This window comes from Spermophilus citellus (genome assembly GCF_964194105.1).
Source record: "Spermophilus citellus genome assembly, chromosome: 10".
Taxonomy (NCBI): Eukaryota; Metazoa; Chordata; class Mammalia; order Rodentia; family Sciuridae; genus Spermophilus; species Spermophilus citellus.
The window spans coordinates 4,093,688-4,105,940 of NC_138197.1; the positions used below are offsets into that span (position 1 = coordinate 4,093,688).

A 12,253-nucleotide genomic window follows, 5' to 3' on the forward strand; every position below is an offset into this window, starting at 1 on the left:
ATCCCCTCAGAACAACCACAATACTCTGGTTCTTATTTTCTCAGCCCCAGGCCCTGTCCTAAGACCCATTGCCCTCTTACTTTCATATTGGTCTTGGCAACACCAACAGGTCTAGCCATCCCCATGATGATTGGCTTTTCCTGGTTACATTCAGATAGGGAGGGAGATAGTCCAGCCACCAGGCCAGCCACATCTGGTAGATGGCAGCCTGAGAGGAGTGGAAGGGAAGAGGACAGGATAAGCAGAGAGGCAGGGAGGGGAGCAGGAAGGAAAAGAGAACCTGCATTTGTCTGACCCAAGACCTTGGAACTCAAGTCGCCCACTAGGTGCCAGCAGAGGACAGGGTTCCTGGGACCTCAAGTAATGACAATCAGCAGTCTCTGCCTCCTGTGATCCCATGCAAGGTCTCAGGAGAGCATGAGGGACATCAGGCAGTGGCGTCTGGGAAGAGGACATCAAGGGAAGGAGAGTATGAGACTGGACATACTTGGGTACTGAGAGAGCCAGGATCAGGCTTGCATTTGGGACATTGTGGTGGGCAGAAGAGCAGAGTCCTCTCATGCAAAAGGCACAGGTTACACAATGCAGGTTACACGATGTGCCCATATACTGCTCCCCCAAAGATCCATTTATTACTTGGTCTACAAAAGGGGGATTCTACTGACACCCACACAGACACTGGAGCTCACAGAGGTCACAGAATGCCCCTCACATTACCCATTTTTACATCTGCCAGCACCTGCTCCTTCCAATGTTGTGCTCACCCCACAAGGTGCTGAGCTTTCCTGGACAATGCAGGCCAAGAATGCCCACTGCTGAAGCCCAAGAGGTGCCGCCTCTTGGAGGTGCTAAACTGGGTCTAGTGTCTCCCTATCTCTGCCACTCCCTGACCATTTGCCTCAACTTACCCCTCTATGGCACAAGTTAAAATGCCACCCTGCATATCTAGGGGCCATGTAAGTCTGGTAAAAACAGTTCTGTGGCTGAAGCACATGCCAGTAGGGCAAAAAGGCTCTTGTCTTGACTCTCTTGCCGAGGAATGACATCCATCAGGCCATAGTCAGACCAGCCTGCTGTGGAAGGCCAAGAACCCTGGGCTGCAGAACCTTGTTCCCAGGTCACATATCATAATTGAGGTCATCAATGCCCTGGGGAATCTGAGGTGGAATGGAAGTAGGCCAGCCCTTCATTGTCAAACCCTCACAGGTTATTCCAAGGTAGAAGGATCAAATTCAGACTCATTTCAAAAGCTGGTTATCTTCTGGAATTTGGGCTTTGGAATGAAATGAAGTCTTGTGGTTACCATTTCCAAGCACCTGGTTTTTCCCACAGAACCTGGTTGTATCTGGAGTGTGGGAAGTGTTGTCAGGTAGTAGATTAATATCGTCTATGAAGTACAGGAATGCCACATGACCCCGAAGCCAAATAAAGTCTCCCCACCCAACACCTTACCCATAGATATTGTGCAAATGTATGTTTGTTTTTTTTAACCAGGTCTTGACTCAACAGGTCCTTTACAAGTAAGCCACATCCCCAGACTGTTTTTTACATTTTATTTTGTGGCAAGGTCTCCCTACATTGCTTATGGCCTCTTTCTGTTGCTGAGGCTGGCTTTGCATATGTGATTCTCCTGCCTCAGCCTCCCAAGACACTGGGATTGCAGGCATGCTTCCTACAAATTCTTTAGAAAGTTAGAAAAGCTTGTGAGGGCAGTTGGAACCAGATGGAGGGAGATTAATGAGACCTTACTAGGGTTATCCCAATTAATCCTTGAAAGAATCATGCCATTATTGAATCTCTTGGCCAGCTGAAGGTAGCAGGGTTGGAGCTACAGTCTGTAGCCACAGTCTGTCAGTCTGGCCTTGCCAGCTGATGTCACATCCTCAGTGGGACAGGATTCCTACTGTGCTCTGGCCCTGGCCTGAGCCCTTGTGACCAGGAGGTGGGGAGGGCTCCACCCAAGAAGGCCTTGCACCTCTTGTGTCTGAATTTGTCCAGCAGCCCAGACTGTGGTGACATAGTTTTCCATATGGCACCACAATTTTTTAAAATGTGGTGTCATATGGAAAACTAATTTGATATAATTTTTAAAATAAAAGGGTATTGTTTTTTTCTGTAAAAAATGATATGCATTTTTTTGTGTGTGGTGGTCACTTTTTTGTCACTGCGACCAAAATACCTAACAAGAACATCTTAGAAGAAGAAAAGGTATTTTCACAATATCAGAGGTTTCTGTCCATGATCAGCTGGCACCATTGTTTTGGGCCCAGAGCAGAGGCAGAATATCATGGTGAAAGCCCATGACAGAGGAATTGAAGATAGAACCATTTCACTGTGAAAGAAAAAAAGAGAAAATAAGAAACTTAAAGTGACTCTAACCAAAATATAAATTTTATTTTAAGGACACAGGTATGCCTTTCTACAACAGAAAATAGTGGGGCAGGACCTCACAAGAAAATTCAGGCAAGAACTAGGGGCTTTCAGTCTCTGCTTTAGTATTCTTTTTCTTTCTCAGCTTTCTATACTTCTTTATACCTTGATCCCCAAATACCTGCATGAGTATATCATTTGTGTGTACTACATCAAGACAGAAAAACTCCTTCCTTGAATTCTATTTCCAGATTCTCTAGATTGAGAGACTGATTGGTACCCCTTAGTTATTTCAGTTCTGGGTGTTTACTGGGGACTTGGTGGAGGGTCATTTCCAGAGAAGGGTTGTGGGTCTGGATAGACATTCAAACGTGTCTTGTAACCACCCCATAGGTTAGTAACTAATTACAAGGTCAGGGTATTCCCCCATAAATACATAACTCAGTATTTTTTATAATTTGCAATAAGTTTTTTCTTATTATTTCATCATTTCCCCCTCTAAGTTCCCATAACATTTTGCAGATTCCTTTTCTAAATTTTTGTTGTAACGCATTTCTGTCTTTCTCCTTCTCTATGCCATGAACTTCTGGAGGACAGTTACTAGGTATTATTCAATGTTCAGATTCTAGATGCATGACATAATGCTAGTATATATTAAGAGCTCAGTAAGTGCTGGTTGAATGAAGAGATAAAGATTAATTAACATCAAAAGATATTACTGGTACTCACAAAATTATGAAACCTGTTTTATGTTTAGATTTATGAACAAATAAAAGATAACTCAGATAAAAAGATCTGTCTAAAGCGATGAGAAAAAGCAACTTCTATGTTGTCAAGGAGTCAAGGAGTGTTGGGTCACAGCTTACTAAGAAAACAACAAGATTCCTTCACAGAAATAATCCCTGACCTGCCAGAAAACTATATGGTGTTAGTCAGTTGTCCATTATTGTAACAATACCTAAGGAAAAACTCAGGAGAGTAGCCTTTATTTTGGCTCCTGTTCTCAATATATGGTCATTTGACCCTGTTACTTTAGGCCTTTTATGAGGAAGAATATCATTGATTGGTGTGTGTGGTGGAACAGAGCTGTTCACCTCATGGTGGCCAGGAAACAGAAAGAGGTAGGGAAGGAGAGACTGGTCCCAGATCTACCTGTCAAGGACACACTACCAGTGACCTAATTTCTCCAACTAGGTCCCACTTCCCTAATGTTCCCACAAAGTAGTACCACTAGGTGGGAAACAAGTCTTCACTCCATGACACAGGGGATGGGGTTGCGAGGAATTCTAAAACCAAAGAATAAACAATGAAAAAAAAATTCTACATTTCAAACAAGTAGATGGTGAAATTCCAATAACAGAATATACCAACTGAAGTCTCATGTAAGAGGTGAAAAGCTGAACCTTTCTTGAATGTTGTTATTTGCTTAGCTGTTCTCTTTCAGTTATTTTGAAAGTAGCTGATTATCTACTGTATTAGTTTTATAGTAATGTCATAACAGTTTAGCACAAACAGTGACTTGAACAACAAAATGCATTATTTAACAGTCTGGAGATTGGAAGTCTGAACTGGGTTGCATTGAGCTAAAATCAGGATGCCATAGGGCTTGTGTTCCTTTCTGGAGGCTCCAGGAAGGTGTCCATTTATTTGCCTTTACACTTTCTAGAAACTTGACTCATGGTTCCTACTGTATTAAAAGCCAGCAAGGGCAGTGAATTCCTTTTCACTTCTTGTGACTGTGACTTTCTCTTCAGCCTCCCTCTTCTACTTTTTAAGGACACTGGTGATTACTGGGACTGTTGAGACAGGACTCTTTGTGTTGATATGGGTTCAGGTTCATCTCTGTATTGTAAAGAGAGCTAATGAGCAACCTTAATTTCATCTACAACCATAATACTCCTTTGCCATTCAAAGGTTCTAATATGAACATCTTTTGATGACCATTTTTCTATCTACCATACCTACTGTGATCATAGTAAAGTGCCTGGAAGACTAGAAATGTAAACAATGTGCATTTATTTTAATGAAGGAGGCTTATTGACTAAATGACAGTCAGTATCAGATAATCTTAAAAATATCTGAGCACCTAGTGTATTCCAAAAGATATATTCAATGCACTAGGGTAATATGGCTGTGAGCAAGACTCCACTTTTTAAAAATAGATTAGTTAGTATTAAATATAAAGTGATTTCCCCTAAAACTGGTAGAACTTAATCTGAAAATGAAAAGTTAAAATCATTACTTATCTCAAAACCATATTTAACACCCTTAATCTAAAGAGATATAGATTTTTAAAATGTAAGAACATTATGGTAAAACATTGAAGTTTTGACTCATTTTCAAGGAGTTTAAAGCAATAGTGTGCTAATGGCAGAAAAGATATTTTAGTTAAATTCTTTGCCCATTTAGACTTCAAGGACAAGTTTGGGCATGTATGAATGATATCCATAGTTTGCATTTAAATTTAAAGGTTATTTATTAAGTGACATTTTCAGTGAGATAGAAAACCTAACTCCTGGTTAGTGATTGCGTGAAGTCATTTTTAGTAAGTGTGAGAGAGCAGTGAAACAGAATATTTATAGATTAGGGCTTTTAAAAATGTCCTTCAGATATGTGTGCATATTATAGCTTCATAGATTATCAAGTCCAGGTTTTTGCAGGATTAGGGCTAAATATCACACAGCCTGGATAAATGGCTTGGTACTTCTCTGTTTATAGTAGTTGACAATTTAGAAAAAAAAACTAATGCCAGAAAAATAATTTGTTAGAGCAATTCTTATGTCACATTTTATTTTTTAAAAAATTTTCCTGAATTGACCATTAGTAAGTTCTTCAATATTTGCTGAATAAATGAATGGAGGAATTAATGATATTTAATGTAGAAAGCACTAAATATGAAACCCTTTAACCTTTCAGACAGATTTTGTAGGGGTAATTGACATTGTGTCAGAGGCGTGAGGAGGCACACGATAAATATAGGGCATCTTAGGAGGGAATTTTACTTACATATTTTGAAAGAACAAAGTTAAATATTATACCTGGTGAGTAATTTAAAACATTTTATATTATAACAATATTCCTTCAATATTCCTTATATTACTGAGAACCTAATTTACATTAGATTTTTATAATAGCATTACTTTTTCATCTTACTTTTACTATGTTTTCTAATATTTTTATTACTTTCTACAATTTGCAAACATTTCCCATTGACTGTGTGCATGTATGTGTGTATGAAATCAAATAGTCCTATAAGGTCTTTTATTTAAATAAGAAACAAAGCAAAACCCTTACAATATCTACCTCCCTCTTCCTGATACTGTTTTTAATGCATTATTTTAGTATTTAGCTCCATACCTCTAAATATATTGTAGTGTATTTATAGTTCTAAGGTTTTTATTTTTGTTTTTGTTGTTGTTTTAATTCAAGCTTTTTTTTCTTGATTTTTGACTATGGAAACAGAGGACTTAACATTCTATTGTACACATGCCACTTATGACTCATCTCTATCCTAATGCAGTTTTATTGTAAATTAGATGAAGTCAGTATTAAAGTATTAAATATTTACATTAGACTACAATGTAATGTGTGTGTGTGTGTGTGTGTGTGTGTGTGTGTGTGTGTGGTGGGATTGAACCCAGGGCTTTGTGGGCACTTTACCATTGAGCTATACCTCCAGCCCTAAGTTAGTGTACTATTTAAATGTCAGATGAAGCTGAATGATAGGCAGGACAGAAATTATGATGGTAGTTTACTCTGACTTTTGTTGTCTTTGGATATAAAAATTATCTTGTTTTACAACGTGTTTGGCTTTGTTTATCCCTGTCTCAGTCCCAGAATCTTAACCATTTGTTAGAATACCTCTGTGTGTTGTTCACCCACTTCCAGCATCCTATCAGTTTTATCTTCCTGTAAGTCCCTCCTGGAGCCTGCTTTGTTATTGAGGTACTCCAAGCCTGGCCACCTGCTATTTTGCCCCCTATTGGAGGAGAGCTGAAGTCACTGGCCAAGGTGGGACATGGCAGTGTCATGGCTATATGGAGCAAGAAAGGAAATCTGGGATATTAAACATTAAACTTTGTTTCAATTTTGGTGGGGGAATGGCTGTATTGAGATATTATATATATACTGTATCATTCACCCATTTAAAGTTCAGTGGTTTTGCATACACTCATAGACTCTACAACCATTATCATAATTTACTTTAGACTATTTTCATTACTCCCCAAAAAAACCTCATACTCACTCATAGTCCAAATTTCTAATGCCAACTGTAATCCTCATTAATTTACTTATCTTTGTATCAGTTGACAGGTGTTTGGGGGTGTTTCCCCTTTGCCTCCTCATTTGTGCACATTCATGTACAAGTTTTCATGTGAGCCTATGTTTTTATATCTCAGCATATACCTAGAGGTGGAGTTGCTGGGTCATATGGTAATTCTACGTGTAATTTTTTGAAAAACTGCTAGGACATTTTTCAAAGAGGAGGCAGCATTTACCACCAGCAGTGTATGAGAGTTCTAATATCTCCCTTTCATTGAAAGCACATCTGTTAACTGTATTTTCAGTTTGAACTATCATTGTGGGTGTGAGGTAGTATCTCATGATGCTGTTGATGTTCGTTTCTCTATTGGGTGATCGTGATGTTGTACATCTTTCATATGCTTGTTGGACATTTGTGTATTGTGATTGGACAATGTCGGTCTAGATGTTTTATCCATTTTTAAATTTTAGGTTATCTATTATTGAATTGTAAAAGTTATTTATATATTTTGATACAAGTCCTCTCTCAGACACAATTTGTTGGCTGTTTCTTCCAGTTTCTCCCAATTGTCTTTCACTTTCTTTATGGTTTCCTTTAAAACATAAACTGTTAAATTTTGAAGAAGTAGGGCTGGGGTTGGGGTTGTAGCTCAGTGGTAGAGCACTTGCCTAGCATGTGTGAGGCATTCAGTTCAAAGTCTCAGCATCACATATAAATGAATAAAAATAAAAGTCCATAAAAGTGAGTGTTTTTCCTTGAGCTTTTGGCATCGTATTTAAGAAAACATTACCTAATTCATACACTGGAAAATTTATACCTGTGTTTCCTTTTAATTCTTAGGTCCTTGATCTATCTTGAGTTAATTTTTTTTAGATGACATGACATGAAAGCCATGTTTCATTCTTTTGCCTGTGAATGTTCAGCTGTCTTAGAACCATTTGTTTAAAGAGCTGTTCTTTCTGCATTCACTTAATACTTGAATGTATCAAGGTTCAGCTATACATCCTACTTTACAGAATATGTCCATATGTGGTTTTCATTTTCAGAGTGTATCTAAGCACTATCATATATGTATCACTGAAAAGGTTTGAAAAGAATTAGTGTTAAAAACAACAACAACAACAACAACAACAACACAACTTTACTATATGCCCAACCACAGAAGGTTCTTGGAAGTGGACTTTTCATTGAAGGCAGACACTGAAGGTGAACAGAGGAGGCATGTAATTAAGGTGGAGGTAATAATTCGGTCATATTTTCTCAGTTGGATATGATATAACCCTCATGCAAGTGATAATTAGTGCTTAGGAACAATATAAAAATTACTCTTTTATTCATATAAGACATAAAAAGATATACAGTATATCTATGTTATTAAAATTTCAAGAGGGTATTAGGAAAAATTGTATAAGGGCTCTTCAGGGATTAATAATGAAAAAAGGAAAACAATAGGTTGAATAAAAATTACATTTCTTCAGAATTTCCTTTGAAATTCTTCAAGTGGTCTATGATGTGAATAGGATTTTGGTATATTGATAAGTACTTGAGCATTCAAGAATCACCTAAACATTTTAAGGGAAAAAAGGAGACTCTTTAGCCAAATAACTAGGATTTGAAGATATTAACTAGATTAGAAGATGTGCAGAGACTTCTAAATGGCTCATCTATGATGTTTGCTTCATTATGATTTTATACCAGTTCTCTATCAACTTGGTATCTGTTAATGAATTTGTTAATGTTATGAGGATTAAATGAGACACTAGAACTTGCACCTTCTATTGGTAAAGTGTGGTGTCTGCTGGGGAAGTTTTCAAATTTGTTCTTAAATTGAGTGTCTCCTATGGTGACCCTCCACTGCAATGTTCTTTTTTTTTCTTTTTTTCAGTTGTAGCTTTTCTGACTACTCTTGTTTTTTAATGTATAATGTGGGCTGAGTAATTGGTAGAAAGGCTTTATTAGTGAATATACGGCTAAAAGTATTGAAAATCTTTTACTAGTTGAACCTGTCAATCTCTCCTTTTGCTTTTGCTTTGTTATCTTGTCTGTACATGGAAGTATTATATTTGCCCACAAGTATGCTGCTACCTGCAGGGCAATCCTTTGAGAATGTTTTCTCCCAGGAATTTAAGGATTGAAAGCAGGGCCAAAGGGAGGTTTAGGTGGGAGGCTTTCTCTGGGGATGTATCTCTGGTATGCATTTCTCCTACTTTGATGAACACAATAAAAGCTGATAGCACATATTTTATGGGTAGTATTCTTAGTCAACCACCTCAGGACATAATTTCAGCAGATCAAATAATTCAAAATAAAAATATTTAGAACAATTGGACAAGTTCCTATAAGAAGTCCAGAATGTCTTCACTTCAAAACAAACAAAACAAAACTTTGACTTTATCCAGACCACTTTTCTGGAAGTCTATTCTACTGTATGAGCCTAAGTTACAAATGAAGAACATATTGACAGCTAAGCCCTTTACTTAGTGTGTGTGTGTGTATATATATATATATATATATTTTTTTTTTCTTTAAGAAAGCACATTAAGCTTTAATATAGAAATATTTAGGTTACACTTAACTTGTGCTCAAGTAATAATAAAACATTTGTTCTTTTTTGATCTCATACATTTTTTTTTCCTCAGGTTTGGCCCATCTCCTGTACGCTTGGAGCGACGTTTGACTATGTGGCTGGCCTTGTTATTTCACCACTCTGGATATTCTGGAATAGAAAGCAACTTACATACAAGAACAATTAATTAGAGCAAAGGGAGAAGATATTTCTTTGTGCAGATTCCACAGGGCTGTGCAGAAATGTGTGTGGTCAAAGCCAAGCAGTTCCATTTACAACACTGTTTTTTTAATGTAGTTTCAACATGATGTGATTGTAGCTTTTTAAACTATGAAACCCCTGAGAGATTGTACCTTCTAGTTGAAATAAAGTATTTATAATAGATTGTGGCTTCAGATGCTGTTTGCTGCTTCTTAGACCTTTAAGAAACATTCTTAATGAACTTGATAGAATTCTGAGGACAGTTGTTTTTTTTCTTTCAAGTTTTAAACTGCTTCATTATCTATGAGAAGTCTGATAAGCTGTACCATTTCACACACTTTCTGAGAGAAATTGAGTTTCCTTGGCCACTGAAGATGTGTCTCAAGTAATCAAACAACAGTTTATACATCTTGATCCTATTCTTTTTTTAACCGTGTGTTTCTTTGGAGTTAAAATGGCTATGATAGCCTCATCGAAAACAGTCTTCAGTCCCTTCTGGGTTAAAGCTGAACATTCCACATAGCAGCATGCTCCTATCTCTTTTGCTAGTTTCTGTCCTTGTTCCACACATATAGGTTTTTCTTTCATATCATTCAGTCTTGCTAAAGTTTTGGGGTCATCAATCTGAGTTCCTATTAATAAAAAGGGTACATTTGGTGCCTATTCCTTAAGTTCTGGTACCCATTCCTCTTTCACATTTTGAAATGAGGCTGGGTTTACCACAGAGAAGCCTATGAGGAAGACATCAGTCATTGGATAAGATAAAGGCCTCAGACGATCGTAGTCTTCCCGTGTCACAGAGGATCGTAGTCTTCCCGTGTCACAGACGATCGTAGTCTTCCCGTGTCACAGACGATCATAGTCTTCCCGTGTCACAGACGATCATAGTCTTCCCATGTCACAGAGTCCCAGGAGGTACTGCTTGCCCCCCACGGTAACGCTGACTGCGTAGTGGTCGAAGACGGTGGGCACCTACTCCTCCGGGAAGGCGTCGTTGGCATAGCTCTTGAGCCGGCATGTCTTGCCCACTGCCCCGTCGCCGACCACCACGCACTTGAGCATCAGCGCGCCAGGCACCTGAGCCAGGCTGTGGCCACCCGCCTCCGGGCATGGTCACCCCGGAGCCGCACCCCCGGCCCCGGGCTCAGCCCCAGCCCGCCTGGGGGGGGGGTCCGCCGCCGTCACCACCGCTCGGCGCAGCAGGGCCGCCCCCCCCCCCCCCATGCAGCAGCTCCGCTCACTGGAGGGGAGGGGGCGGCGGGCCTGGGACGCTGCCGCCGCCTCGGTTGTGGCCCGGATCCCCGGCCTGGCCCAGCCGGGTCGCCGCGCCCGCCCTCTGCCCCTGCCGCTCAGTGCCCGCGCTCTCTCCCAGGCCTGGCCTCCCCAGGAGGATCCGCTGGATCATAAGACTGTCCCGCCCCGGGGGAGACGGCAACTTTATATATATATATATATGTGTGTGTGTGTGTGTGTGTGTGTGTGTGTGTGTATTCAGAGATACACACGTGCACAACAAATCAAACACATTTTAACTTATGCCATACATTGAAATTTGTTAAATATGTATATTGGTGCAACTGAAACTATGGAATAGTTCTAAACTTTCAAAAATTTCCTCCACACACTTTTGCATTCAACTTCCTTCCTGCCTACCACACCTGACATCAGGCATCCACACATGCACTTTCTCTCACTAAATTTAGATTTGTTTTCCTAGATTTGTTTATGAAGAAAATTATGCAGCCTGTACCTATTTATGTTCGACTTTTCTCAATCTTGTAAATTACATCTTTTATTCCTTTTCATCACTGGCTAGGTACTACTTTTGTCTGATTAGACCAGAATTTGTTTATCTAGTCATCTGGCAATAGACATTTAAGGTGTTTCTACTTTATGGTTCTTATGAAAAAAGCTTCAATGAGTTTCATATATAAGTATAATTTTGGAATATGTTTGTATTCCTCTTGAGTAAATACCCCGTAGTGGAATTATTGAGACACATGATGCATTTGTACTTAATTTTATGAGAAATTGTCAACAGTTCTCCAAAGTGGTTATATTAATGCTTCACAAGCAACATATGAAATTTCCAATTGTGCCTATCCTTGCAAACACTTGATATTGTCAGTTGTCAATGAATCCAAACATAGATACTGTGAAAGTAACAAGGACTTTATTGGGGTCTTAGGAATTGCAGTTCAGGAGGCAAAAGTTCAGATAGCTCCTAACCAGTGCTGAAGAAAGCAGGGAAGTGGGAGCTTGTATGGGCTACTGAATGTGGAAAAGGAATCTGTTTGATCAATAAAAAATAAGGAGAATGGATGGGCCATTAAAATAAGAGTCTGGCAACTTCTTGATAATGCATCTTGAGCCTCTGGGAACAGTGTTTTTGTCTAGTCAGTTGTTTAGGTCTTTCCATATGCTTGGGGGCAAAGTGTTAAAGAGACAAAGTTCACATTTCAGGCAACAGCTGGAATCCCACTTTAAATCCTGTTTTCATTATTACTTCCTTATGTCTTTTTTAAAAAATTCTGATTAGGTGTATATGATGGTGGAATGAATTTGGATTCATCAATACACAGATGGAGCACAACTTCTCATTTCTCTGGTTATACATGATGTAGATTCACACCATTCATGCAATCATATATGTGCCTAGGGTAATGATGTCTGTCTCATTCCACAATCCTCCCTATCCCCCTTTTCTCTCCCCTCCCCACACTCCTTTGTCTTATCCAAAGTTCCTCCAAAGGCCAAATGTTTTCTCTGATAAGTGGATGCTGCACCTTATATCCTTTTGAGAAGCTTTTTAGTGTTGTTTGCTTTGTAATTTTTCCTTATATTTTCATACA

At 39.0% G+C, this 12,253-nt stretch overlaps 1 pseudogene across 1 annotated transcript; it reads right to left on the bottom strand.

The window, feature by feature from the left end:
- Window positions 1-9,314: 9,314 nt before the first annotated feature.
- LOC308658943 (rho-related GTP-binding protein RhoQ-like) lies at window positions 9,315-10,463 on the bottom strand (annotated as a pseudogene). Its single transcript has 2 exons — window positions 10,304-10,463; window positions 9,315-10,207 (listed from the first exon to the last, which is right to left on the bottom strand). The product of its transcript is annotated as a rho-related GTP-binding protein RhoQ-like (transcript).
- Between the last annotated feature and the right edge of the window lie 1,790 nt (window positions 10,464-12,253).